This window comes from Gymnodraco acuticeps, unplaced genomic scaffold, assembly GCF_902827175.1.
Source record: "Gymnodraco acuticeps unplaced genomic scaffold, fGymAcu1.1, whole genome shotgun sequence".
Taxonomy (NCBI): domain Eukaryota; kingdom Metazoa; phylum Chordata; class Actinopteri; order Perciformes; family Bathydraconidae; genus Gymnodraco; species Gymnodraco acuticeps.
This window is the reverse complement of record NW_022990737.1, coordinates 580256-606252: the sequence shown is the minus strand read 5'-3', so window position 1 is coordinate 606252 and position 25997 is coordinate 580256.

Below are 25997 nucleotides of genomic sequence, written 5' to 3'. Positions count from 1 at the left end.
GAGGGAGAAAGAAATGTTCTAATACCAAGCCATTGCTGCTATTTTGAAGAATGATAACACTAGAAGTTATGGACAAGGGAAAACTTTTATGTTTAAGCACAGTCAAAGTATTTTTGTAAAGTTAAGGCTATTGAACCATTCCATTTGATTGTATGTTTTTGATATGAGTTATGTACTATGCAAAGTTCAGATGAAGAACTCATTGATTTCAGTATTATACACACCTTTTAGGTGTGTAAGGAGGGACTGTTAGAAATTAAAATCAATGTTTTGATGGCATAATGTAGCTTAAACATACCGTCAGTTTAAATGCTGTTTTATACTGAAAAACCAGAAGTTCTCGTGCACAACCAGTTAAGCTTTTATTCTGAAAATCCTTCATCTCCGGTTAGCATTTAGCATTTGGCTAATATACCATTTCATTACATTACATTACATTACATTGCATTTAGCTGACGCTTTTGTCCAAAGCGACTTACAATAAGTACATTCGACCAGGAAGACACAACCTTGAAGAAAACAGAATCATATAAGTATATCAGGTTTCATAGAGCCAAACATTTCAAGTGCTACTCAACTGGCTTTAGGTAATCCAGTCCTTTATTGGTATAAAAGTGCTTCGTTAATCGTTCTAACGCTCGAAGTGGAGTCGAAAGAGATGAGTTTTCAGTTTGCGCCGGAAGATGTGCAAGCTATCTGCCGTCCTGATGTCAATGGGGAGCTCATTCCACCATCTTGGAGCCAGGATAGCAAACCCACGTGTTTTCGCCGATGGGAACTTGGGTCCCCCTCGCAGCGAGGGCGCAACGAGTCGTTTGGCTGATGCAGAGCGTAGTGCACGCGCTGGGGTGTACGGTTTAACCATGTCCTGGATGTAGGAAGGGCCAGATCCATTCGCAGCACGGTAAGCAAGTACCAGTGTCTTGAAGTGGATTCTAGCAGTTACCGGAAGCCAGTGAAGGGAGCGGAGGAGCGGAGTGGTGTGGGAGAATTTAGGAAGGTTGAAAACCAGACGAGCCGCTGCATTCTGGATGAGCTGCAGAGGTCGGATGGCACATGCAGGTAGACCAGCCAGGAGGGAGTTGCAGTAGTCTAGGCGTGAGATGACGAGAGCCTGGACCAGAACCTGCGTCGCTTTCTGGGTCAGCTGGGGACGTATCTTCCTGATGTTGTAAAGCGTGTATCTGCAGCAGCGGGTTGTAGCAGCGATGTTTGCAGTGAAGGACAGGTTGTTATCTAGGGTCACACCCAGATTCCTTGCAGTCTGAGTCCTATAGAGGTGAATTTAGTAGCAATATGACACGGAGTGTTGCACACCGAAACCTACTGATTTCAACACTACAACTATAGACGTCGAGATATTATTATTGCTGAATATTAAATGAAGGTACAGTTTATTTGAATACGTTTTGTTTACAGACGCGGGTAGCATGTGACAACATCCGGAACTACCGGAAATGATAATTGCCGTGAGGTATTTCCTGTATTTTTGGAGTATTGATTACAGCGTTTAAAATGTATTAAATGTAAAGTCATGAAAGAGATAAGGAGGAGAAAAGGCGTGTTTAGTTATATATTTAATGTACAATGTCTGAATCCTCTGTTATGCGCAACAACGAACATTGAAGATCGGAGGAGGGAGGACCCCCTACAGCGCCAACCGGCACACGAGGAGGAGCCAGCAGAGGATATAAAACAGCTGGAGGAGGGTTTCTGGCTCTCTTCCTTTGCTCTCGAGAGCCCGAGAACACAGCTGTTTTTCTCACCTGGACAATATTCTGCTTGTAACATTACCGCACCTTTCTTTAATTAAAGTACCCATTTGAACCTTCTCAGAGACTCAATTAGTCTCCTTTTTTAAAGCTTCTCTCCTGGACGCGAGAATAAAGAACACAGTTAACAATATGAATGGGTAAATTCTACCTACACTACCTAATTTCTGACAGTACCAACTGAAACACAAACAATCTGGGTAAAATCTACTTGAAGACATTAGGCCCACACTGCCCCTTTGCGCATGCGTCTGCGGTGATTCTTGGCTGCAGTTAAGCAGCACCAGATGAATGGTTCTCTTTCGCACCTCCCTCCTCCTGGTGTGTGGAAATGTTGGAAGGTAAGATATTACTAGTGATGGTGAGATGAAGCCTTATGAAGCTTTGAAGCTTTCCAGCCAATTGGTTCGCAAAAGGGTTCATCTCATGAGGCTTCATCATGGGCTTCATTTGAACACAACCCCCGCTGTTGGTCAAAGTGTGTAAAACAGGCAGATTGGACATCTCAACAGTGTGCTCTATCTCATACCGAGTTCCCATTGAGTAAAGCCTTATTATAACTCTAAACAACGAACATAAAATCATATTTTCATGTTAACAATATTGTATTTATTCCAGTTTAATGATTGTGATTGAAAAGCCTAAGGAGGCTGGTAAACATTGCAAAGAGGGATTTGTATTCCTTAATAATATTCATAAACTTAACCATGTTGTAGCCTGAGAAAGGCTAAACTATATCAAAGAATACATTTGTTAACTACATTATCTCATTTAGCTGTAGCTTCTATAAACTACAAAATGACGTATTGTTCAGTCGTTGAACCAGGGACCCTGCGGTCATGAGTCAACTGCTTTCCAGCTGAGCCACAGCACACACTAAAGCTCCCTGAAAACACTGCAACATATTTATTCCTGTATTTATTCATTTATTTATTCATGTTTTTATTCCTACATTTATTTATGCTTGTATCTATTTATACTTATGACATGTTCCGACCTCTATAAGTGCGGGTCTGAGCTCTCTTGATTCCATCGTGTCACTGGGCCCGGGTACAGGAGGGGTAATATGGTTCTTAGTATACATCCATGGGTATGAGCGTTGTGGTTCAACGGTTCAACCGATCTGAATCGCTTCGTGAAGCAGTCACGTGGTATCGACAGGCAGCGAGGCTTCGTTTGTCATCCATGACGTCACTGGCCCAAAACAATACAAGCCTCGATACATGCTTCACAAAAAGCTTCGGGGATTACTCGACACACGCTCCGAAGCCTTGGCGCAATACGTAACATCACTAGATATTACTGTCTATCATGTCCTACATATAAATGTTCATGTTTTTTGAGGTTCATCACAAGACTTGTTGTCTGCTTGCTTCACTGTTAGACAAGGAATTTAAGTTTGTTCTCATCTATTACTCACTGGAAGTCGGTCAATGATGCTAGATAGCTGTAGCTAACATAGGAGCTAAGAGTAAAGCACTATGATGTTTAGCTCCATATTGTTAATAATTGTTATTACAGCAATAATGTGCATGTTGACAGCATGCCGTCTGAAATGAGTTAAGCGTCACGGCGACAGTTGTATGTTAAGCTAACCAGCCAAGTTGTGTTACACGTTAGCATTGTGCATGCTTAGCAGAGAAGGCTATTGTTTGCTAGCTAAGTACTAACAAGAACAACGCGCGGAAGGCGGCATTTGTTTAAATCAACCTTTGAAGTTGGTCGTCCTCTATATAAGGTGTGTTTGTCCAATGTTATTTTCCACACAGTATCCAATGGACATGCATACGTGATGCACACTGCAAAAATCAGTAGCCGTTTATTAAATAGCATGTCAGTTCAAGCATGGGCGTTGCAGCCATTATATGAGGGTGGGACAAGCCCCTCCCACTTTTTCAAATGATTAGTTTAGACCCCCCCACTTTTACCATGCGGAAAGTCCGTGAATCGATCTATCCACTCGCCGCACTTTGTAGAGCGCTGTGTCAGTGCTTCACTATCAAATCCATTCCACTTGCTTATTGAGAGAATGCCAAAATCAATGAAACTCCGTACCATGTTTTCACTGCTACTTTGTACCAAGGCAGTGGCAAGTGATGCATCAAACAAAGTACTGAGATATTTTCACTTTGAGGAGGGCGTGCAACTTGCACTGTTGGATTTTTACAGTGATAGCAACGAAAAGTCAGAAGCTATAACAAATCAGCTGCTATCTAAACTGGAGATGTCTGGACTAGATGTAAAAAAAAATTCAGCATATGCAGCAGACAACGCCAGCGTTAACACAACAGTGTTTATCAGAAACTGAAACTGGCTCAAAAAGACGTGCTCGCTGCAAGCTGTTTAGCCCATATTCTGCACAATGCAACAAGATATGCAGCAAGCAACTTGGATATTGACATTGAAAATGTTGTGCTTAAGGTGTAGGCTATAGCTATTTTAACATATCAGCTAGCAGAACGGCGCAGTTGAAGGAATTCTGCGAGTTTGTGGAAGTGGAGGAACGCAATCTGCTGCGGCACGTTGTCACGAGATGGTTGTGTCTGCTGCCATCTATTGACAGAATCCTGAAGTGTTGGAGACCCCTGACCAGCTACTTTCAGAGTCTAGGTGAGGAGGAATGCTCCAAGATGTTGTGGAAATGCTTTGGAGAGGATGGAAACGAAGTATCTGAGATGTATTTTCTCTTCCTCAGTCACATTCTGAAAGTGTTTTCAGACTGCATTGAAGCACTTGAGGCCAAATCATTCAGCATAACCTCTGTGTTTAAGGTAATGACTGAACTGAAAGGGAAACTTGAGAGAAGGTTAAAGGACACATTTTTTGGCTTTGCTGTGAACAACAAACTCAAGCAGCTAACCCCTGATCTCGCAAAGAAATGTGAGGCTGATTTTCTTGTTTTCTATGAAAGAGCCAAGAAATACGTGAGTGAAAGGTATGACTTCTGAGAACAGCTTTCATAGTAAAGTGTCAAAGCTTGGCCTCACAACTGCTGTGTCCTATGGAGAATACAGTGATGCAGTCCAAGCCTGCAGCCTGAAAGACATTGACTTGGATGGACTCTATGAGGAATATGGCATGGTGGAAGCTATTCTCAGCTCTTCAGAAATGGAAGGATGCCACAGTGAGGAGCGGTATCTCAAACTGTTTTCCAAAGCAGAAGTCCCACTTGTGAATCTGAGGAAGGTCAGCGCCTACATCTTCTCCATCCCATGTAGCAATGCCCATACAGAACGTGTGTTCTCAATGATGACCTCAGCATGGAGAAATGAGAGACATTGTCTGGATGTGGACAGTGTCAAGGCAGAGCTGCAAATTTGTGTCAACTTCACATTTGAGTGCACAGACTAGGGCTGGGCGATAAATCGATTTTATCGATTAACTCGAGTGTGTAGTTCACGTCGACTTGTTTAAATGAAAATCGGTTTTCTCTTCAACATCCGCCAACGCTTCCCTCTGGGCTCCCGTAGTTCGGAATGGGCTCAGCCCTCCCCCCGCACAGTGCACGCATTTACCAAATAGTGTGATACACAAACAACATGACAAGGAGCAGGGAAGAACTTGTTCCAAAGAAAGGCACGGTGTCATCAGTTATTTGGAATTGGTTTGCGTTTGCGAGGTCAGATTTAGACCAGACAACACCCCGCTGCAAAGTATGTTTGAAGTCTGTTGCTAGCAAAAGCAGCAGTACGACAAATGTACTGCAGCACCTCAAACAAAAGCATCCTGCTGAATGGGAGAAATGTTGCGCGCAGCGGAATGAAAAAGACCGCGGCACTACAAGCACCTCACGCACAGCCGCCAAAATACAGTCCACCGTAACACAAACATTTTCAAACTGCATCCCATATGACAAGAATTCGGCCCGCTGGAAAGCCATTCCAGATGCGGTCGGTATGTATATAGCAAAGGATATGGTGCCAATATATACGGTGGAAAAGCCGGGGTTTATTAACATGATTAAAGTTTTGGACCCCAGGTATGTCCGAAAGTTCTTCTCCGAAGTTGCCTTGCCTCAGCTATATAATAGCACAAGACAACGGGTCGCAAAGGAGTTGGAAGAGGTATCCTTTTATTCTGCCACCACAGATTTATGGTCGAGTCGGACGATGCAGCCGTATATGAGTCTTACTGTGCACTTTATTAACAACGACTGGACTCTGCGGAGCGTCTGCCTCCAAACGGCATACTTTCCAGAGGACCACACAGGTGAAATTATAGCCCAGGGGCTAAAAGATGCCCTAAACTCATGGAACCTTGCCGACTACTGACAGCGGCAGCAACATGATTAAAGCTCTGAAGGACAATGCGTGGCCCAACCTCCAGTGCTTTGGACACAGATTGCACAATGCTATCGGTAAGTAAGTCTAATGGCTATGCATCAAGTTGTGGAAATTGCGTGAAGAATCAGGCAAAACTATTTCTCACGTTGACCACGCAAGTGCGTGAGTCGTTTATTTCTGTGAATGACATGAAAGACATACCGCTCGTCTTAAAGGGGCCGTGGTCACTTAACAGCTAAACGTACAACATCACGACTGTGCATGTAAAACATGAAACACAACACACTGAAAGATGATGGTGAATTATGAATCTCACATTCACTACAAAGTGACATTTTCCCCATTCGCAAGACAGTCTAATTAATGCATCATGTAATTATTGCATTATATCAAGCCAATATTTTGACAAAATGTCTATGAATAAATAAATAAATAAATATCTAATCATAATGGTATACATGCCGTGTGTGTGTCCCCATTAATATTTTGCAGAAATTGAAGCAAGACAAGTTTGTGAATGTAGTGGCATGTTCCACTAAAATGTGTTTTGATTATGTATTCTTCATTTACTACAGAGAATGGTGTGAAGGACCCACGGATCGATCGTGCTATTGGGGTATGTAAAAAGGCTGTGTCTGCCTTTTCTTACAGCTGGAAAAAAAGAAGAGACAGTACAGGCAGAGCTTGGTCTACCCACTCATCAGCTGATAACAGAGTCCCCGACCAGATGGGGTTCACGCCAAAGAATGATTGAGAGATTTCTCGAACAGGAGAAGGCTCTAGTTCGTGTCCTGGGTTCGGACAAGAAAAGTCGCCATCTTGTGCCCACTTGGCAAGATCTGGATGTGTTGGAGTCAATAAATAAAGCTGTAAAACCACTCCAAGAATTCACTGATGCACTCTCCGGGGAGTCTTATGTTAGTGTTTCATACATCAAACCAGTGCTCCATCTGTTCAAAACCAGTCTCCTACTGTACAGCCAGAGGAGGAAGACGCAGAGCTCACGAAAACAATAAAAGGAAAAATAATGCGGTACCTTGACGACAAATACAGCGACCCTGTAAAAGATGAACTCTTGGACATGTCCTCACTGGTTGACCCAAGGTTCCGCACAACCTACATTGACCCAAACAAGGTGGAACCAGTCAAAAAAAGAGCTGTTGCTGAGATGATGTCTCTTCCTGCTCCTGCCAACAACATTACACCACAGCAGCCTGGCACGGCTGTGCAGGTGCGCCAAGAAGATGCACAGCCTCCACCCAAGAAAAAGATGACTTTAGCGGCCTTCTTCAAAAAGAATCCAGTGTCATCTCCCAACCAGTCAGAGGCAGAAAAGATAGAGACTGAGCTGAAATCTTTCTTATTGACCCCTGAGGTAGACCCAGACACCAATCCTCTTGAGTGGTGGAAGCGCCACCAACCGAATGTTCCTAGGCTAAGTGTCCTGGCAAAAAAATACCTCTCAATCCCAGCAACAAGTGCACCCTCAGAGAGGGTTTTCAGTGTGGGGGGGGGCATTGTTACATGCCACCGGGCATGTCTAAAGCCAGAGGTGGTAGACAGGCTTGTCTTCCTGGCTAAGAATGTTTAGAAAAGAGGATATTCAAACTAAAACAGCACAACAAAAAAACACCTTATGCTCTCATGCACTGATAATTAATGCTGTTGAATGTTTTGTTGGCACTTTATCAGAACTACCTCCAATCTACTAATAGCAAGATGTTCAACTTGTGTTTAAAGAAATATTGTATGTTACTTTATGTTATGTTACATTTCCACTGTTTACAATGGCAGGGCCTACCATATTGTCTATTTGGCTAGTTGTTCTTGTTCTTGTTCTAACCCTAACCCAGTGATGGCGGCGGTGGCGGCAAAAGCGTCTCACTTCTGGAGAGGAGTTTCGTCTTTATGTCATGATAGAGAGATACAAATACTGAATAGTTTAGATGAGAAAAGGCATTGAAATGCCAGGTTACTAGTATTTATCATGTAAACAGGGAACATGAATAACCCGATCTCTCTGTGCTCATGTAAACACCATGATGTCCATGTAGAGACGCAGTCAGTGTGTTTTACTGGAGCCTCAGTTCGATAAGAGATTATTTTCTGAGTTCTTTAACTTTGGTACTCTCTCTCAAAATGGTAATGTGCATTATGTTTTAATTATACTTCTTATCATTCAGAAGCTTTTTGTGTGTGTTTATGTTTTACTGAGTGCTTATAGGCCATTTCCATCCCAGTGTTCAGTTAACTGTTTATTTTCTGTGCACATTACATAGATAGCTAATATTATACCTACTGCTTGGGACTTTGAGTCTTCAAAATGTCCAATATCACAGACTGGGACTTACTTTAGAGTCAGTTGTATTTACATTCAGTATGACTTGTTATGATTCAATGTGAAAGAATATACTGCTCAATAAATAATGATCACTTCACCACCTCTCTTGACATCTAGGCGCTTGAGAGTGAGTCAGAGGCAGAACACAGGGACAGTGGAGAGAGGTCCATTGCTGAGGTGAGTGATGAAAGGGAAATGACAGTTTAGAGTAAATTGTGATGTGCCTCTCATCCCAGAATTTTAAGGAAATCAGTGGGGATATTGAACAGGAAGCATTTCAGTCAAGGGGCATCATATGACCAATATAGACAGAAGAGCAACATTTATTTGAAAATGTAAGTCAATGATACCATTCCTAGGTGAACTTAACATCTGTATGGAGTCAGATCAGTCTCAATATTAATAAATGCTCACAGAAGGATTCACAAATGTATTTTGCGATTTATATATAAATGACTCTCCACAACAATATATCTCAATGCACTCACAAATATTTATTGTTGTATTTATGAGTCTTTTTTGAGGTATAGCTGCAGCAATAGCCTATAGACTTATGTTTACATTAAGCTTACTGTATATTATCGTGAGGACTGGATAGATTACCACGGAGCAGAGCCAAAGCTCATTGTTATATATTTTAGGATTTTTCTACATATAAATGTTTAATTGTATTATTTTGTTGGTAATGTTCAGTGTAAGAAATGTGAATATAAGTGTAACATCCTCAGAGACAGCACCTAAGTCCTATACATTTTAAATCCTGCAGACAATTCATAGTGGAGTGGAGGTGGTGACCCTCAGCCCACGTGTCAGTGTCTTCAAGGAGAGATGGCCTGGTTTATTCAATGAGGCTCAGGTGAGAACATTACGTTTATTTTTTTACACCACGTCGCTCCAGCTGATGCGTGCCAAAGGAGGAGATGCTGGCTCCAGGATGCGCCCTCTTCTGAGCACAATTGATGAGGTACATTTATTTAAATGTTTCATTCAAGAATATGAAAATGCAGAAATAAGTCTTCTCACTAAAATGCATTTCCTCACAGGCCCAGAGTATTGGAAAAAAGGGATGCAGTGGCCAGGTGTCTGATTGAAGACCTTGGGGAACGCCAAGAAGACCTTTTTCAAGACAGCCAGGTATGTCATTAAAGACTGATCACTTCAAGATTTTAAGAGTTATTTCGGAGGTCGCTCTGATACCATAGTTTAATTTCTGTGATTAACCACTCTTACACCTAACAAATAAATATGCAAGTTATTGCTGTTATGTTTATGGGAAATAATCAATGTAATGTCATTGATTAGATCGATGGGCAATTTGACTGGGCCTGACATTTCTTATATAAGTTAGAAATCTTTTGGTTTTTAATCGCTGCCACACATTTTTACAAATCATTTAAAAAAAGTAAATCCCTGGTTTTATTGATTAGGCTTAATGCTAGACCACAAAGCCTATATTGTATAATAGCTTCTTGTTAATATGCCTAATTTAAAGTGAATATGCTTTTCTTTCTTTCTTTTCAACATGGAGGACGAGCATGACAATGTCGTGGACCAAACTATGAAGGTGCTTGTGATCCATGATGCCAGGGACAGGGGACCAGCAGATGTGTCCATTGTCATAGAGGGAGACAGAGTTTTGTGCGGGAACCAAACAAAGGCATGTGCATTGTTGATGGGATTCATCTACGCCCTCAACCTGGAATACCCCAACAAGCTCAAATACACATTTGAGGTATTCTAAAAACTGTTTTTGGAGCTTGATGGAGCCAAACGGGTCCAGAGCCTCAAATAAACAATTGGTTCTGAAGTGGATGTTGACTTGTTTTAGTGCCGAGTGACACAAACACAAAATAATGTGATGTGGAATGTAATGGATGTGGAGAAACCTTTTTCTGTTAAAAGTGGACTGTTTACTGGCACTTAAAGGTTTTAATAGTTGAGTAAATTGCACTTGGAAGATTATGTTAAAAATGTTTACAATTCCCATGCACTTTACTGTTAAAACAATGTGATTGTATGACTATTTTGAAGATTCTGCTCAGTGTTAACAATTGAAATGCACTTAACTGTTTAAATAATCTCAATGTATGACCATATTGCACTTATACATTTGTTATCATATGGTCAATAAAAAAAAACATGATCAATAAAATCTTGTGTGTGGCAATATATTGTTTACTGGTAACCTTACTAATAAAGTCATATTAATGTGTAATATGGATCAATTATTAAGTAAATAGCTGCCTACGATGAGGAGTAAATATTACTCATTTATAAGTAATACGTTTTAAGTAATTGAGTTAGATTTTACTTAAAGTAAGTCTTATATATTAAATATTAGTAACCTTTACCCAAAAACATTGGGTAAAATCTACTCAAAAGAAGTGTGTGCAAATTGTTACCCCCATTTTATTGAGTAGATCTTATAGGTTTATTTGTACAGTGTGTCAAAGCAGAGACACGACATACAATTATGAACCTGACATTTAACAAAACAGGGCCCCTTTAAGTCCAGAATAGTCCTTTCATTCAGAACAACAAATGTCTTGTTTTTCTTCTTTCTTACCCAGGCTAGTGCTTGTAAAACATCCTTTTTTTTCAAACTACTTCTGTAATATCGATGGTCTCTGGGTAAACACTGGGAAAAAACAATATTTCTGTAAATTATCCCTGCAATATTTTCGACTTGTGAGATTTATTTAAGAGCCCTTCTGTATTGCTTTGAATACAAAAGACCCTAACTTAGAAATCATCAAACAAAGCCTTGAAGATGTGCTGATGTGAATTGTAAAGCGATGCTAGAGCCGTTTCACTGAATTTGATTTATAAAGTATCACTTACACTTTCTCTTCCTCTCGCATGCACACACACATTATATGCTTGCCTCTTACAAGGACAGAGCTTAATGCAGCCTCCACTGTAAAATCCTAGGGAGCTCTTTCCTAAAAATGGGCTTCATAATTTACGTTTGGTGACGTTTTAAGCTGCGCTGGGTCCAAAAACATTTGGTAGGGGAACAGGGCTCGTAAAAATCTACCAGCTTTGACACAACAAAGGATATTAAAACAGTTATTGCACCCTGTCCTGGGTGTTGTATTATTTCATATTTAAGGACATCCTTGAGAAAATACAAGACTGCTTATGTGTGAATATTGCAAGATGCTTTAAAATGATGATACATCCCAGATTGTGTAACCAAGAGAAAGTAACTGCAGGGGGAAGAGATACACTGTAAAAAAAAAAAAGTTTGGACAACTCAACATTTCAAGGCAAAGGCTGCACAAGATTTTTAAGTTTTGAGGCCAACTAACATTTCTAAGTTTCTCTTTTCAATTGAGTCAACTAATTATATTTTGTCGAGACAACTCATTCAAATTTTGTACAACTTCAAGTTTTGAGTTCTGCATACTTAACATTTTAAATAAGTAAAGGTTGTGCTAACTTATTATCTTTGGTTTGGAAAATGTATCTTTCATACGTTTAAAAACTTCTAACTTTGAGTTCCACATACAAATAATTCCATTTCAAACCGGAGAGACGTGATGTAAGAATTACATATTTATTGTTTACACGTCATATGAATGAAATGATTGCCATGATAGTACAACAGGAGAATGTAATGGTGTTTGGCGATTAGGCCCCCGGTTTGCAGGATAATCATTCAGGAGGGAAAGCACCGCTCCGATGAAATCCCCGGGGTCTAGACACTGGTGGTGGTGATGAGTAGGTGAGACCAGTCTGAAGGAGGAAGGTTTAGCTTTGTCCTGAAGGAGACGGGAGGCGAGAGGGGTGGAGGCGGGTTGCGTGTGATCATCTGCAATGACAACTGACAGGGAGGAAGAGCAGGTATTTAAGGCATTTAGCATGTGCAGCAATTGGCTGCTGAGGCGTGACGCCCTCATATTTAATGAGGGGGGAAGGGAGCCATAGAGTGACGTGTGAGTGACTCGAGTTAGGTCTTCCTTATTGAACTTGCGCTAAAGCTTTCATTTCAAACCGGAGAGACGTGATGTAAGAATTACATATTTATTGTTTACACGTCATATGAATGAAATGATTGCCATGATAGTACAACAGGAGAATGTAATGGTGTTTGGCGATTAGGCCCCCGGTTTGCAGGATAATCATTCAGGAGGGAAAGCACCGCTCCGATGAAATCCCCAAAACCAGTGAAGTATGAATACTGAGATGAACTGAGTTGCTTACCTTGTGGGGTGACTGGTGATCTGGGGAGGAGAGATAATAGATTAACACGTATATGAGCGACACTGTGCCGGAATCACTGCCGGAGCTTACTGGTCATGCTGAGACTCTGACTGCCGAAATCAGTGCCGGTCTTATCTGAAAACGACCTGCGGGTCGCATGCCTGGCCAGCAGGGCTTGACTACGCCGAGGAGCGAGCGGTTTCGTTTTGTAACGGTGGCCCAACGTCCACGACACCGAAGTGTACGGTAGCCTTCCGCTACGACACCGAAGTGTACGGTGGCCTTCCGCCACGCCTGACTTCGCAGGCTATATATATATATTTCTCTTTATTCTTTTTCCTTTGTTTTGTAACTGACACCGAAGTGTACGGTGGCCTTCCGCCACGCCTGACTTCGCAGGTTATATATATATCTTTTCTTTACTCTTTCCTTTGTTTTGTAACTGACACCGAAGTGTACGGTAGCCTTCCGCTACGACACCGAAGTGTACGGTGGCCTTCCGCCACGCCTGACTTCGCAGGCTATATATATATATATTTTTTTTTTTCTTTATTTCTTTTTCCTTTGTTTTGTAACTGACACCGAAGTGTACGGTGGCCTTCCGCCACGCCTGACTTCGCAGGTTATATATATATATATATATATATGTATCTTTTTTTCTTTTACTCTTTGTTTTGTAACTGACACCGAAGTGTACGGTAGCCTTCCGCTACGACACCGAAGTGTACGGTGGCCTTCCGCCACGCCTGACTTCGCAGGCTATATATATATTTTTTTTTCTTTACTCTTCATTTATTTTCCTTTGTTTTGTAACTGGCACCGAAGTGTACGGTGGCCTTCCGCCACGCCTGACTTCGCAGGCTATATATATATATATATCTTTACTCTTTCTTTATTTCCTTTGTTTTGTAACTGACACCGGAGTGTACGGTGGCCCGAGTCCACGCGGACTGCAGGAAATACATTTTACACTGATGCGTTTGAGCAAGGCCTGGGAATGAAATACCTGTGTGCCGGAGATGAAGCCCATTACCTGTAGTTGCGGCGTGAGACGAGACATTATTCCCTGTGGGCGGGGCCCGCGGAATTAGGACAGGAATGCAGTTTTGAATATCGGGAACCTTAGTGAGACATGTATACTTGTGAATGTGTTTGAGCCACCACCAGTTATATGTATAACTACCATAGTTAGGGTCTGAGAGATCTTTGGGAAGCCCGTACGGCGCTGATGTCCGGACGAATGAAGGTTGTGAAGGCGGAGGAGGACCACCGTCCTAGTTGTTGTAGGGATGAGGTAGAGAGACCTTGATTAGCAGCAGAGGTGGCTGCACCTATCCTGAAGGAATGCCCGGGTATGATATGGGTGATAGGCTGGATTTAGTGAGAACTTGCTTGGGTAGAAATTGACGGGGCCATGACCCTGCGAACCACTCTCCCTGGAAGAAACCCCCCAAAACCCATGGATGGGCGGCATCCGTGAAGACCTCATTGAGTCAGAGGAACGCACGAGGCCATCGTAAATAAAGTAATTCCGTTCCAGTGGGCGAGCAGGAGGGACCAGAACCGAAGGTCTGAACGGCAGCCTTCGTCTAAGAAAACGCAGTCATGGAGGTTGTCGACCGCTGATGCTGCGTCCAGGAGGCGGGAGATGAACGAGCGCCCCTGGGGGATGACGTGCATGGCGAAGTTGAGGTGTCCGAGAAGGGAGAGCAACTGTTGTTTTGTGATAACTTGTTGCTCGCAGTATGACTTGGTGATGTCCTGGATGCGCTGCGATTTGTCGGAGGGGAGAGACGCCTTCATGTCTATGGAGTCGAGGATGATGCCTAAGAACTCTAAGCGTGTGACGGGACCTAACGTTTTCTCTTTGGAGAGAGGGACACCTCACTCCTGAAGCAGTGTTTAAGCTTGGCCAGTGAGATCCCTGAGCTGTGGCGGGTTTATGGGGAGGAAGTCGTCCGGTAGGTGAAGGACGGAGGGGATTCTGACGATGTTCAGCAGGATCCAATGGAGCGCTTCCGAGAAGGAATTGAAGATGCAGGGGCTGCTTCTGCACCCGAAGGTCGTGCGAACGCGAAGATAGAGTTTGGACTCCCACTTAATACCGAACAAGTTCCACTGAGACGGATGAATGGGGATGATTTGAAGGCATCGGTAATGTCCGCTTTGGAGAGCCGAGCTCCGTGCCCTGTGAACTTGATCATCTTTATTGCATTATCCACTGAGGCATGGTGAAGGGAGAACTGATCTGGAGGGATGATGCTATTGACGCTGCAGAATGGGCCGGAGCAGGGAGCGGACAGATCGAAAATCAGCCTTTTATTTACGTGTGGCTATTCCGATGGGATTTGAACGGAACACTGAGAAGGGGGAGGAGCTAAAAGGACCAATTATATATCCTTTGAGAAGTTCTTTGTCGATGAGCTGGGAAACTATGTTGGGTTCTTTAGCGGCTGACTGTAAGTTTCTTGCTACGAAAGTCACTGTGGGAGATGGGAGGACCCCTACCCTGAAGCCTTGGGAGAGCCCTGACGGGAGATAGTCAACGAACATGGAATCTGTAGATAGCGCAGCTGCTAGCTGAGGGATGTTAATGGGAGTGGAGGGGTGATATTCCAGAATGTGTTTTTTTTTTTTTTATGTTTCTGGCGCAGAGCCACTGTGACGGCCCGTCCACACGGTGGCGTGCGTTACAGATTCCGACGCTTCTGCCCATTCACTTTGAATGGGGTGACGTCACTTTTAGTAGAACTGTATTTTGGGAAGCGACGTGGAGCATTTGCTGGCGTTGCTCGCTTCAAAAAGTTGAGCAATGTTCAACTTTTGGCGCCTCGGCAGAAGCGTCAGCCAATGAAATCCCGTTTATGCAAATCTGCCAGTACAAGCGCTAGCCAATCAGACCGCGTGTATGTTGGGAGAGACTACGCAGGTAATTCCTCATATTCCAAAAATGTGAGGGAAAATTCATTATAGCGGTAGTGAATCACCCGGTGCTGTATGATCAGTCTCTGTTCATCTACCGGGATACAAACCAGAGGAGCGAGGCATGGAAGGAGGAGGCAGGGACAGTGGGTGAAACTGGTAGGTTTTCGCCTGTTGGGGATTTTTTTTCCTTTCCAGTTAACTTAGTTTTAACATTGCTATTGCTTTGTGTGTCGGGGGCAAGAGATTCATGTGATTGGTTGTTGCTGCTGTGCGGACCGTAGCGTAGGCAGAAATTTACTTTAGGGTGGGCCTGTAAAAATATAGGGTGGGCCAGATTTTCTTCTGCGCATCGGAAACTAACCACGATCCCGCCGGTAGATTACTTTTAGAATACTTCCTTTCCTCTTCTTTTTCTTCTTTCCTCCTCTTCTTTTTATCTTTTCTCCTTTTCCTCTTCTTTCTATCTTTTCCTTTCTTCTTTCTCTTTAGAATACTTTCTTTTCCATAACAGATGGGTATGTTTTGGTGAACGGGAGACACGTATTTTACTGTTTTAATGGCTTATGAAGAGCACGAACACAACATTTTAGTGTCATTCTGGACAGCTCTCTCATCTGCACCGCACATAAAAATTAAAACTCACCCAGACTGCATTCTTTGTACTGTCTTAAAACCTTTCCTTGGAAAAGTGTATGCATTGTAAGGTGTCCTTGGGTGCTTTGAAAGGCGCCCCTAAATAGAATACATTATCATTATTATTTATTATCTGCAACGATGTAATCACTTTTAAAACTTTTCCCAGTTACTTGTCCCATGCATTCGGCAGCAGCAGGCCATTCAGTTAGATTTGATCCCGTTATGAATGTCATCATTCTGACAATAAATAAATGCTACATAAACGTTATCTTCCACGTTTTATCTAAACATCTCCGTTTCTACCTTCCAATATGTTTTGAAAGAGAACTCTCTCTCTCTCTCTCATCTGCGTGCGGGGCGGGGCCTCACGGACACGCTGCATCTCTTGCTCGCAGATACGCTGCAGCGCTGTGCACACGGTTCTGCCGGTAATGAATATTACATTGTGAGGAAACATTCCACCAATAATTCCAATAAGTATTCACTTCAGGTTTACGAGAGTAACTGCACTCAGTTTAATCGTTTTTCAAATGTAACACCGCTGAATATACTGATTTTTTTTTTTTTTTTCTTTCTTTATTTTCCTTCTGATTACGTAACACCGTTACATGTATTCCGTTACAACCCAACCCTGTGTAAGGGTCGAGTGCAAACGTTTTCGTTAAAACTAGTACCTGAGTGCAACGGAAGTTGAAGCTCCTGTGGCGTAGTCTTCCAGAGCCTGGAGGCGAGCATCGATAGCTATCATGGAGCTAGCCAGGGATTGCAGGGAGCCGGCCGTGCTATTCTCCATAGGGGTGTGTGACGCTACCGGACTGGCGAGCCTGAGAAGGGGTGGATTTTTTGGAGAGGGACGGGATCCTGGAGGGCTCGACTTCCTGCCCTTTTTTTTACCTCCGCGGCTGCGGCCTCGTCCTGCTCTCTGGGAAGCTGGCTGGAGCTGCTGCCCCGGACTGGGGAGCTACGCTGGAGACCTGGTCCGAGAGCTATCGCAGCTGAGAGAGAGTGAGGCCTGGGGCTGTGGGAAAGCCCTGCTGCAGGAGCCCGGCGATGAGGAAGTCTTCCTCTGTTGATAAGCCGCTGTGTGGAGCCGAACCGGGATCGGAGACTTCCGGAGAAGGTTCGTGTTCCGAATTGTCCGAGTTGGACATCTTGAGCTAGTTGTTTCTTACGGTTTTTCTCACGAGAAGCAGTATTGTATTGCAACTACCATTGCGTGTGATCATCTGCAATGACAACTGACAGGGAGGAAGAGCAGGTATTTAAGGCATTTAGCATGTGCAGCGATTGGCTGCTGAGGCGTGACGCCCTCATATTTAATGAGGGGGGAAGGGAGCCATAGAGTGACGTGTGAGTGACTCGAGTTAGGTCTTCCTTATTGAACTTGCGCTAAAGCTTTCATTAAGTGAAAGTTGTGCCAAGTTATTATTTTTGGTCTAGAAAATCTTTCATATGTATAGAAACTTCTTATTTTGAGTACTACATACTAACAATTCCATTAAGTGAAAGTTGTGCAAAGTTAATATTTTTGTTTCAGAAAATGTATCAAACATATACAAACTTCAGATTTTTATTACAAACTTCTGTTATACAAATACTGTAAAAAACAAAGATTTCCAATGATACTGAATATGTGTAACAACATTGAAAATACACCATCACTAAAAGTCTTCCATAAGGCTAGGGTTCCATACAAATGTGCAAACCACCCTTTGAATAAGCCTGCTGTCAAAACAATAGCAGCTATGGAATAACAAATGGCAAAGTTATATGCCAAAGTTAGTGTTTAATAACGAAAATGAACAATCTGTAAAACGGCATGTAAACAGCCAGTGATTTCTCCCAACACAACTCTGAGGGACCACACCATTTCCAACTCTTCCACTACTCATATGGCTCTTTATACAAAAAAAAACAGCTGCAAGACAACAATTGTGGCAGTAACTACTAACTAGTCCTTGCAATATTACAACGAGTATGCAAGCCAGCTTGAGAAAAAAGTGAAATAATGTTAGAGAAAAAAGGTGCTTGTGCCTTAAGAGTGAGAACATGTCTTTGAAAATGTAGCAAGATGTTCATGTCACTAGTTAACATTTTATCTGTAAAGATAAAGAACTTGTGTTATTTGGGTTAGTTAGTGGGTTAGTTAGTTGGTTTAGTTGGGTTAGTTTGGTTTTGGGAACTGAATGTTCAAGTCACAAACAGCGGTGAAGGCAGGAAAATGAAATGGGGACATCTTGTGAATCAGTTTTTGAATTTGCCAATGCTCACTTAGATTAAGAGCTTTGTTTTCAAACTCCTGATCCGCTGTGAGCAACTGGTGGAAAGTCCCATGAAGATGTGCTGGACAGTCTCAAAAGTGTACTTGTGTTCTTTTGGAAACTCAATGTTCAGGGTATAGAGTAGACCAAAAAGGTAGACAAATAGAGTTGGGATGTCTGGTAGATCCGAGAGTACAATTGTCTCTTCCAAGACAACAGCAATACTGTTGACCATTTGAGACGGGGTAGGTCCACCATCATCTACGAGAACAGTGAGGACTCCCATCTTGACACCAGCAGTCTGCTTTTCTTCCGGATCAGTGTCCTGCATGTAGAAAGCAGATAAGCAATTATTATTGACCAAATAAGGATATTATATAACTGCAAATAAAACACTGGTTTGATTGCTCAGCAATGACACAATAATTACTGTGAAAATGTTAACTGTTCTGTTGTACAACTAGTTCACTAGTAGTTATGTAGCAGGTCTAGTATTTATCCTGAGAATCGGGCTTCATCATCAAAACAGAATTATCTATGATTATAGGAAAACTTAATAACTGCACTTGTATGACATTAAATGTAGACTTATGATTAATGGACAACCATACTGTACACACCAGGCATTTCAGGAAGAGCTTCTCTGCACTGTCACGGACAAATAAGGGCAGACCTTCCAGACACATTCTCATTCGTTGCTGTGTAATGTCAGATGTCTGTAAATCAGAAAAACAGAGCATTAGGATTTATGGTTAAAATGAGTTATTAAAGGGTCATTTCAGAATCTCAGAAGTCAGGATCCATTTGTGATTTATTTAAAACGGCAAGTCTTCTCTGAACAAAAGAACTTTGCAATAGTTGTTTGAACCGGAAGAGAGATTGAATTATTAAACAGGACTTATGTAAACTTTGTTGATGAGGTAAAAGTGAAGTAAGTACTGTAATTAGAATTAAAAAGCCAAAATGGTCAATTTACCTTTCACAGTTTTTTGCTGCAATACATAGATATACACAAACTGTGTATGATATATATGGTGGGTCTGCAACCTTTACTATCACAAGAGCCCCATTTCAGCCCCATTTCCACAAAAAATAAATATCTGTAGCCGCAGAACACATTTGATAACACAAATCATAAACTAAAGATATAGTTGGTGTATTTACAGTCTACAAAAACTACAGCTTGTTGCATTTATTTAAGAATGGCATTAAAAAGGAAACTGTTGTTTATTGCTATTTTGGGATAAAACACTAAACTTGCCAGATTTGCTCCAGTTTGTGACTCTTACAATCTCAGATCCAGTGCCTGGATACGGTTCCAGGTTCCTGCTGTGCGGACTGAGGCTGGGAAAAGGAGTCTTTTTTATTGTGGTCCTTGATCTTGGAATGACCTTCAATCACGCCTCAAACTGAGGGCACATGTCTCAATAGCATGTTTTACATTTAAGTTGTCCGAGGTCCTTACCACTAGCTGCTCTTGCAGTAATAAGTAGTACCTTTCTTACTGTCCTATGCTAACGCTAATATGCACCATCGTATATTTTTCAAGCTAAAAGCCGACCATGTGGTAGACAACACACGTCCATGTTAGCATACCTTTGCAAATCAGCCGAACCTCAGCGTCGCAAAGGTTTTCCCTCCTGGAGCTCCGTTAGCGCGCCAGTCGCCACCTGAACCGGGGATTGTAGTTGTTCATATAGGCCGCTTCAACACACTCCGTCGTCTCGTCTCCGTCGGTCTGCTGCACTGACGGGGACAGATAAATGACTGTTACCACCTATCAGACATGTCGATCTATGAAGCTGTAATATGTTTAACCTTAAATGTTGTTTAACATTTCACATTAACATTTAAAATAATATCGTTGGAGCTACGGTGAAAACATGTTTGCTGATATCGTGCTTTTCTGCTACTGATATTCAACTTGTATGTGCTAAGCTAACAGCCGACCACGTTTCTGGCTACACTTGTCCATCGTAGCATACCTTAGAAGTCTAGGGCCAGACATGATAAACGTTTCTAAAACATTTTTCCTGTTGAAGAGAAGCGTTAGCTAGCTAATGTTAAACTCGGCTAATGTACCACAAACTAAAATCTAGTGCCACATTAACTGATAATTCACTAACAATCAACTAAATAATTCGCAATCAATTAATGTTACACTTTAAATCAGTCATTTTCTATATTCATAATTTCAATACAACATTCAAACAAAGTGCTCACCTTGAGGATGATCAGTCCCATTGAGAACAGCAGAGTGCCACTGCCGAACATGTAAAGGCGAAATACTGTAGAAAACCATCCATCCATCCATCCATCTTCTCCCGCTTATCCGTGGTCGGGTCGCGGGGGTAGCAGTTCCAGCAGAGAGCCCCAAACTTTCTTTTCCCTGGCGACATCAACCAGCTCTGACTGGGGGATCCCAAGGCGCTCCCAGGCCAGCGAAGATATATAATCCCTCCACCTGGTCCTAGGTCTACCCCTTGGTCTCTTCCCAGCTGGACGTGCCTGGAACACCTCCCTAGGGAGGCGCCCAGGTGGCATCCTAACTAGGTGCCCGAACCACCTCAACTGGCTCCTTTCGACGCGAAGGAGGAGCGGCTCAACTCCGAGTCCCTCCCTGATGATCGGACTTCTCACCTTATCCCTAAGGGAGACACCAGCCACCCTGCGGAGAAAACCCATCTCGGCCGCTTGTATCCGCGATCTCGTTCTTTCGGTCATGACCATCCTTCATGACCATAGGTGAGGGTAGGAACGAAAATGGCCTGGTAGACAGAGAGCTTTTCCTTCTGGCTCAGCTCCCTTTTCGTCACAACGGTGCGGTAAAGCGACTGCAGTACCGCTCCCGCTGCTCCGATTCTCCGGCCCATCTCACGCTCCATTGTTCCCTCACTCGAGAACAAGACCCCGAGATACTTGAACTCCTTCACTTGGGGTAAGGACTCATTCCCTACTTGGAGTGGACAGTCCATCGGTTTCCTGCTGAGAACCATGGCCTCAGATTTGGAGATGCTGATCCTCATTCCAGCCGCTTCACACTCGGTTGCGAACCGATCCAGTGAGTGCTGAAGGTCGCAGACCGATGAAGCCATTAGAACCACATCATCTGCAAAAAGCAGTGGTGCAATCCTTAGTCCACCGAACTGCAGACCCCCTCCCCCATGACTACGCCTCGAAATCCGATCCATGTATATTACAAACAGGATTGGTGACAAAGCGCAGCCCTGGCGGAGGCCAACCCTCACCGGAAATGGGTCCGACTTACTGCCGAGGACCCGGACACAGCTCTCGCTTTGGGAGTACAGAGATTGGATGGCCCTGAGTAGAGACCCCCTCACCCCATACTCCCGCAGCACCTCCCACAGTAACTCCCTGGGAACTCGGTCATACGCCTTCTCCAAGTCTACAAAACACATGTAGACCGGATAAGCGTACTCCCAGGCCCCCTCCAGGATCCTTGCGAGAGTAAAAAGCTGATCCGTTTCTCCACGACCAGGACGGAATCCGCATTGTTCCTCCTCAATCTGAGAAAACCCCCTGCAGATTTCTGTTGGAGACCCCGTTCATAGCTCGAAGCATACACAAAGAACTTAGTTTGAACTCTAACCTTGGATTTTTAAGTTTTGCCAACTGAATTTATTAAATGACACACACTTTAAACAAGCAACATAATAAAGATAGTCGAGAGAACTACTTTAATGTAGTAAGCAACCCAATTCAATATTTTTTGTTCACTTTACAAACAATATTAAGTTTGCGTTTTTACAGTGTAGAGCAGGGGTGGGCAAACTTTTTGGCTCGGGGGCCACTATGAGTTTTAAAATTTGACAGACGGGACGGGCCAGTAGCAGATCGGGAAAACAATATTTAGCTGTCCACTCCTCATTATACACTCGGCACTCAATGTTGACTTTTCTTTTCTTTGGTCCACTCATTGTTACAGATGCAGGTTCAAAGGTGAATTATTGCGTCATCGTTTGCGTCATGACGTAACCGTTTACGTGCCTTCTTATGACCCACACAGCGTTTTACGTCGCTGATTTTCTCCGCAACACCGCTCACAACAACATCAATAGAGGACTGCGTCGGGTAGTTTTTCATTATACGAAGCCAGATTCAATTAAAGAACTACTTCTGCAACCTTGTACCTTTCTCCAAGTGCTGTGGTGTATTGTTTATTAATGTGGTTCAGCTGCATTACTGCCTGCTGCAGTGCTGCTCGTCTACCGGAGTTTATTCTCCCGTTAACTCGCGGCAGCTGAAAGGTTTTCATTGTCTGACTGTCACACAAGCAGCTGATAAATATCCCCCATCCCCATAAGTGAATGTGTTTCAGTCTGAAAGCTGTTTGGCATCACAACGCTGTTATGAAAGTTTCTCTGGCATTCTACAGGTGATATTAGCAAATCTAACATCTAATCTATCTTGACTAGGCGATTTGTTGCTATCATATTGTGGCATAAGCCGTTTTCTACATGCATATTTTACCGGTTTAGTTTTAGTTATGATTTTACTTGTGATGGCCACATGTAGCCCATGTATTGATTGCATCCGATAGCTGCAATAATACAAAACAACAGGAAAACATCTGCCTCTTCACAATGGTCAATAACAGTGAACGGATGGTTATTAAAGTAAGGTAAAATAAACAGAATCACACTAAGCCTGGTTAGTGTTGCCTGACTTGATACAAGTGTTTTTTGTAAGTGTGTGGTCGCGTTCTAGTTACTTTGCTCAGCGCTACTGCTTGTTACAACTTGTATTCGCTGTACTCGCCATGAACTGTTATTGCTCGACCCCCTCCAATGTAAGCGTGACGTATTTGTTTCTTGGATCTTGTCGGGTTGCCGAGTGGGGCCAGCTGAGAGAATAGACCAGACTCCAGCAAAGGTAAACTGTGTCTAGAGTGCGCCATCTAGTGGGATCAACTGAAATGCCGGGTATTGCAGGAAAAACTCAAAATGAATGCGGTCTTTACTATAATTTGGACAATTTTGTACCAATATTCGGCGGGCCGGATTCAAAAGCCCAACGTGCCGTATGTGGACCGCGGGCCTTAGTTTGCACATGCCTGGTGTAGAGGATACGATTTGTATGGGCATGGTACTGTGAATTAGTGTTTTATGTGTGTGCAATATGCAGAGTTGTCTGTCGTTTTTGGGTAATTTGTTTCTTCCCAAAAAATCTTAGATAACAAATCATTTGAAGTTGCGAAAGTTCTCTTTCAGAATCATTTTCTGAGTCATCTGACTGCTTCTGACGGATAAGATGTGTTTCAATATTAATCAGTTCAGCTGTCTGCCGACTTCATAAAGATTAATGCGCATTAAGTTGACTCAAGTGATCTTTTTATGCTTCAAACAAGTATCTTCAGTTTGTATATTGGGTGCTCCAAACACTGCCAAAACACAGACGTCTTTCACCAAATAATGTGCCTGAACACATCCTTTGCACATGGAAATGCTTCATATTCATGTATTCAATAAACAAAGTAGTGCTTTATACATGGAAGGCAACCTGTTTATATTACTTCAGCTAATCTACAAAGGGATGTTAGATAGTGTTTCAATATTAACATTGTTGTTTTATATAGCATCAATGCATAATGCTGCATTTTGCCTAACACTGGCAGAAAATGAAGGATGGGAATATCTTCTGCTTTTCCAAACTGGGAATTGTTGATCTATATTTTCAAGATAGTTTCACACGTTTTTAGCATTGGAGCATACATAAACTTGAAGGAGATATTTTTATTGTGTTGGATGTTTGTTGAGGTTTGTTGACAAGTGATACCAGACATAATGTCTTGCCCCTTTTGGAAATAATTCTTCTTGATGAATGTTGCATGGACTAAATTCTGCAATGTTGGATAGATTTGTTCACCCTTGTTTTGTCCGTTTAGCCACAAAGACATTTCAAATGTGTATTATTTGTCCAACCTTAACACAGCAGGGGTTACTAATAACTCTCTTTGCTCTTAGTGTGTCAGTAGCATGAGCCATGACAGAGACAGTGTCATGGCAAAATACCAGGACCCTGAAACAAAAATAGCCACATGGAATCTAGCCATTGTTGATTTTAGGATTCACACCTGTGCTTTTGCCCGCTGAGACATTTTAAAATGTCTGAGAAAAGGCCTGTTCCCGATATGTTCAATTTGGAATTACTGCGGGGCTGGCTGACAGGTTTTTCATCTTGGCAAGAAATGGAAACATTGTTGGAAATGTTGGGACACCTCATGGCAACTGAGCCATTTTTGATCTGATTTTCACATGATGCTCTTTTGGTGTGAAAATCCAATTTGCTTTCTGTTTCTGCTATAGAAAGTGTCCTAAACCCCGCCTAAGGACATCAATGTACAGCAACGTCTAGTTACAGTAGCCTGTGACCATAACGTCACTGGAGAAACAAAATCAAAAATGTAGTTCCCTGTCTCTTCTCTTTCTTTTCCCCGCACTCCCTCCAGTCCAGTGTCGAGCCACTATGAAAATAAGTTCATATATAAAAATGTATATTTAAAAACATTAAAGAAATATTATTTTTGTTATATTTTTCATTAGTTTTATCAAAATAACTTGATTTAATTATATTAAAAATAAAATTTCCAAATAAATAAATCCTTCGAATAGGCTATAGTAATTCAACAAGAGAGTAATGTCAAATGACAGTACAATTGACCAATCATATCTTCCCTCTAAATGGGTGGGCTTTATTATCGCGGACTTTATGACAAGTTCCGCCCGCTGTCAAGTTTATGCATGTGTTATAACGACGGGTCGAGCTAGGGGGAAGTAGCTCATTAGCATAAATGTGTTCATGATGGCTCACATCAGTGATAGTGAGGACATCGTCGCAAAATTATTAACCGAGTCATTTTCAAGATTGAGCTACAACAGTGGTTCTCAAACTTTTTCTGTCAGGCCCCCCCTTTGGAGAAAAAAAGTCAGGCCCCCCCAACACAAATAGTCAGGCTCAGTGGCGGCGCCAGAGATTTCTTTTGGGGGTGCTATGGGGTAGCTTGACGTTTCATAGAGGGTGCTCTAACATTTAGGGTTTCCCATTAATGTCCCGGTCGCTACAGTGGAATGTTCTACTGCAACACTCCCCACGCATATACACAGTGTGACTGTTACAATGAAGGCTCGATAATCAGCTTACGGCATATAGGTGTAAGCAGGGGTCAAGTGCTATTTTTATAGGTGGTGTGTGGACCTCACATAGGGGGGTCCAGGGGCAAGCTCCCCCGGGAAGATTTATTTTTAAATATTGAAGTTAAATGCATCAATCTGGTGCACTTTGAGAGCAAAGGGGCCTAGGTATAAAAGTCATGGCTCGCCACTGCTCCAGTGTCTACTTGCCTAGAGAGTGTAGTTGTGTCTACGGTCTGTGGTGGGAAAGTGTTTCCTAACTATACGACGACAAAATCCTGCTGGAAAGACCACTGCAGCTTGTCTACAAAGTATTGCAGGAAAACAAGCTTTGCTATCGACAATTAACACGTTTGCTTGCTAAACCTTACAATAAGCAACATGGTAACAACATAACTCATATTACACTACCACAAGTATCA